The sequence below is a fragment of the Trachymyrmex septentrionalis genome, unplaced genomic scaffold, assembly GCF_001594115.1.
Source record: "Trachymyrmex septentrionalis isolate Tsep2-gDNA-1 unplaced genomic scaffold, Tsep1.0 scaffold108, whole genome shotgun sequence".
NCBI lineage: Eukaryota > Metazoa > Arthropoda > Insecta > Hymenoptera > Formicidae > Trachymyrmex > Trachymyrmex septentrionalis.
In genome coordinates this window covers 1,456,171-1,461,657 of record NW_017304207.1, presented here as the reverse complement: position 1 = coordinate 1,461,657, position 5,487 = coordinate 1,456,171, and positions in this window count along the sequence as shown.

Below are 5,487 nucleotides of genomic sequence, written 5' to 3'. Positions count from 1 at the left end.
GTGTATTCGTGCAGAAACTGTGACGATAGAAACGCGCGGTTACACTCTCCGCAGCCGTCAGGCTTGGAAGAAGCCATCCGTTTCTGCGAGTCAATTCGCCGCCGCGAGGTAAAGTAAATCTGATCGGTTGGTCGTCGTCGAGACACAAGAGTGCACGCAAGAAGAAGAAATTTAATTGTGGCCGGAGTTCCGCCCGAAAACGGATATCCACTTTCTGGTATTACGGTACAAGGAGGAACTTTTATAACAAGCCACCGTGTACTCGCGCGTCCCAACGACTGCGCTTTTCCAGCCGTACGTAGCGCTTGTTCTAGCAAAATTTTCCAACCGGAGGAATTCATATTTTACGACGAAGGGGAAGGGTCTCTGCCGCCGCTGCTGCACCGGTGCATAATACATTTTTGCTGAAACAATCGGCTGTCTACTGCGGAAGCGGCATTAGTCATAAAGATTTGCAAAGCGTATAACGATTCAATCTCGTTGGGTTCTGACGATCACGTTTTAATAATAATCGCTTGAAGGAAGATGAAACGTACAAATTTTACAAATAGTGCAGATTGAAAGGCCGAGATTATTCGTATCCTAAAGTAGTATACATTTTTTTTTAATTTATTATTTTATAAGTAAAAAAAGTATATTGTTAAAGCAATTAAATGGCAACAACTGGAAAAAATGCGTTATATAGAACGTTTGTAAGGAGAATAAGTCATAACAGAAATATGTCATATATAAATGAACTCTATACCGCTAATAAAAATACCAAACTGTACTTCTAAGTCTCATACTTTGTGTTATAAATAATTGTCATAATTAATCATATAAACATTATTTTGAGCTGATGTTTCTTTTAGCGTTGCAATTTTAATGATTAGCAGCATATTACTTTTGAAAGTTTTTATTTTCTTCGTTTCAAGGCTAGTATTGAGATTTATAACAAGCAGAGAGAGATGGTATGAAAATGTTATAAATAACTTCTAATAAAAAAAATAATATACTTCTAAATCTTACATACTTCATATATTTATTCATCATGTAGATATTATTCTAATAGCTCACATCATTCTTGGTGTTGCAATTTTAATGGCTGACAGCTAATATCTTCAAAAATGTTATTTTTTTAAAGTTTTTAATTATATCGAAGTTTATAACAATCGATAGTGTCTTTAATTGTTACAGGGATGTTTACGCATCTACATTTATTATATTGTACAATCTTCTTTTTCTCGTTGGCTGAGATGCATTGAATGTCAAGAACGTTATGCTGCTCATATTTAGGATACTTGGTCCCTTCGTGATTCACACAAAGAGATTCCGGCACGACGAAAGCGCGTTGATATATTTTATGGTTATGCCGACTTTTTCTCTCTGGCGTGCTTCATTAAAGCCGCGCGCGCGAAAGGAAGGATCGCCGGCGTAATCAACCGATGTATATATTTGGTTGTTCGCGCACGTCCTGCGAACAAATATATTTGCGCGCCGCCGCGTATTCGTTTAACGTCGGCGCGTGACGTACGCACGGCGCATACCCGTAAAGATCCGTCGACGATGGAGCTTAACGTCCGCTGCAACGTTATTAGCGATAAATTTAGAGTCTTAAGCCGCCCTATAATTAAAGGTAAACGGTCGGCATCTCGGATCCCTAGAAAATGAACTTGTACAGATTCGGGATTAACACAAAGAAGTATACAACAAAGTAATCCGTTATGGGCCTTTGTACTCGAAAACATATGTTTTTTTCAGGCTATTATTAAAGCAGCTCCGATTAAAATGATGAAACGAGTAATAAATAATCAGAAATCATGAAAAAGTCATTAAATTATCGTATTGATATCATCAGATCGCAGGTTAAGACGTTCATTATAATTTCGTATCTTCTTATTTTGTAACTCTTACGTTATATATATATATTGTCCTTTGGTAATATATTCAAGAAAAGACATGCGGAATCGATCTCTCTTTTCTTTATTTACACACACACATACACACACACACACACACACACACACACTTTTGTTTTATTTTTATAAAATTATTTCTGCTTTTTATTTGCATGCCCATTTAAATATTTCAACATTCGGATACATGTAACTTCACAATTGACAGTAAAGTTTTTCGATGAAGTATTGAATTTGTTTTTAACTCGGATTTATTTACAGGTAATAGTAAACAATAAATTAAAAAATAATAAAAAATAGTAAAATCAATGTACAGTAATGCTAATGAAAAAATTAATAGACAAAAGTGCTGTTAATTAACTTTTGTATATTTAATAGAAACGTGTAATATTATTGAAGATTACAATCGATTAAATCTTAAAAAATTATCAGTTTTACTGCAACCGTTATGTATAATGAAAAAACTATACCTTAAAACTGAGATGACATTAACTATCACTTAGGAAAATCATAATTGAATTCCCAATCGATCGCCTATATCGCTCTTCCGCAATCAACGTCTCTCTTGTGGCCTCGACAGCGAGAAAATTATAGTGATCAGGCGTAAGGCGGTCGAACGGATTAATCACAACGATCGAATTCACGGTAATTGATATACCTAACCACATAATTTACATTTAACGGTGCACATATGTTGCAAGGAACAGGAAGGGTAAGATGACGAGGTTAAGATGACGAATTGCTAATTTTTCTAAGCTAATAACAATTAGGATCAGCCGATATTGAATTTATACAAAGGTTTTAAATTTAAATAATAATAAATCAACTTTGTAGTATAATTTTAATATGTCCACAAAAGTGAATAGTATAATAATAAATATGTTTTAGATGCACTTATATATAATTTGTGTTTATAAGGAATGACATAATTATAGTAAATACATTCATTTTTTTTTACAAATTCACAGAATGACGTAGTTAGGAATATACACAATAACATATTATACTAATACTTTCATTTTTTGTATTGCATTGTTTTGCATTTTTATTGAATAAATAAATAAACTCAATGGCTGCGGGTAAAATGATAAAATATTCGTACATGCAAGTTGTATCTGCTATGCATTGTAAACGTAATTAGATTAATCATTTAGTATTGATTACCTATGTACATAAATCTCATCATATACAATTTATAGTTTTTTATTTTTTTTTAATTATATGTTTTTATATTATAATATCAAAATAAATTGTAAAAACTGTTTATTACAAAAAAATAAACCTTTTTATTTGCGAAAAAGTAGATTTTTAACTTAACTTGACTTTTTGTAATTTTACTCAGTAAATCTTATCCGCATATATAAGAGCGCAAGATGACAAAATTGAAAAAAATTAACTTTTTACAATTTTAATTTATTTAACAGTTTTTTATTTTTTACAAAATGATAATTAAGACTTTAATGAATTTGAAAAAAAATTGAGTATTCTATTACAAAAATTAGGAAAAGTCAACAAATCTTAAGGTGATCATGTTATCCCCTTTTTCTTTAATTATTTGATATGTGTATATAAACTCAGAATATGGAAAGATATTCTTGCAAAAGATATTTGAATGTTTTTCTAATCTGAAATATTAAAATTATTAAAATATAATTAATATGTGTTTATTTTCTAGAAGGAAATAAGATTGCCCGAGAGAGTGTGCATTGCTTAAGGATACGCATGTGCTTATGGTGCAATTAGATCGCAGTTGTAATTTATACAAAACGCTTCTTTTTAATTAGACAACTTTCACTGTGTGAAAGGTAGTTATGATCATTGCAACAATAAAGGAGATTAAATTTTGTAATTTTGATCATTTTCTTATTGTATTTGTCACAAATAAAAATATAATAAATTGATCAATTATTATATTAAATCGTTGCTTTATGAATCTACATCATTTATATTGTATATGTATATATAATATATACAATATATATATATATATATATATATATATAATATATATATATATGTATACAAAAGTTTTTGCTTTGTATTCAGTAATAAAGTATATTTGCTTAACCTATTACAGATATTAATTTGTAATAATTTTTATACAGTTATATTAAAAAGTGATGGGATGGTCTAAAAATATGCACTTGAAAACTTAATTTTGTGAAAATCGTGATGCTGTAGATAATGATAAAAACGAGTTTATAATATACAGTTTAATATACAGCCTATATATTTCAAAACAATGTATAATTAAATCCTAAATCTGCTGAAAATTAAATGACAACACTGTTTAGCTAGGGTCTAGGCCTGTACTATTGTGCTGCAATCTACCCATCAATCGAAAACTTATGTAAACTCTGCATTTTTAAAGTACTTTAAATATTTTTATAAAATGTATATTTAATCAGATAAGTAAATGCATTTTTTTTAATTAACCTTAATCAGCATTATTATTACAATAAGAGATATTTTTTCATAGTGCGTACCTTTGAGAAGTTGCTCAAGAATATACACTTTTATCTTTTCATAAATAAAATTAATTTCCTGTAAAAGTAAATATTTGTATTAAAATTATTGATAGTTGGCAAACTTTTTGGTTGAAATTACAAGAAGTAACTTAAGCATTTTATTGCTCAAACTCAGATTCTTGTACAGATTAAATAGCATGAAAGAAAGAGTACGTAAAGAGTGCGAATGCTTGGAGTCTTATTCCATTTTTGTTAATATTAAATTATATTAAGTGGATGCTTGAGATGTATTATATTATCAACAAAAGCATTTTTTTTATTTTATTCGTTTTCCTGTAATGCAGAATAAAAAATTCTTTTCTAAAATAAAAGAAAATACATAAATAAATGTGAAAAGGTACATAATTATAAAAAAAAAACTAAGAAAAGTTTTTGTATTACAGTTTCCTGTTACCATCTAAGATATTTCTTCATATGATATATACATTCTAAGTACATAGTAAAAAAAATTGTGTATTTGTGTTGAAAATGGTCTACTTTCACGTTCTTGTTATTAGTTTGAATTTTTTAACATATTTGCTAATTTAATATAATGTGATTATGTTATGTAAAGATTTTGTGTGAAATTGAAATTCAGCATTTTTTAATATCAAAATAACGCAATTTATGAGTGAACAAATAACGTAAAATAAAGTGTTTTAAAATATAAATTCTAAGATAAATGAATACAATGTGGGTTAATTTAACATATTATAAATGTAAATTTTATTTAAAAAATCTATGATTTATTTACAAACTGTGTTGATATTACCTTTTTTTGTATTTATTCTCTTACATAATATTTGTGTAATTTTCTAACACATCTTGTGTTAAATTAATCCAAAAATTTGAGTGAACCGTTTGAGACATGCGATTTATATTAAATTTGACATACTTTTTCTAACAGTATATTATATTATCAAACTATGTAATCAAATTAAAATTACAATGATTTTTTTATATAATGATATAATTATAAACAAGCAATTTTTTTTCTCATTTCTTCAAATTGTGATCTTCTTTACCATTCCTTAGTCTTATTTGCCTTTAAGGAAAAAACAATTATTCTTCTAATGAAAATTATC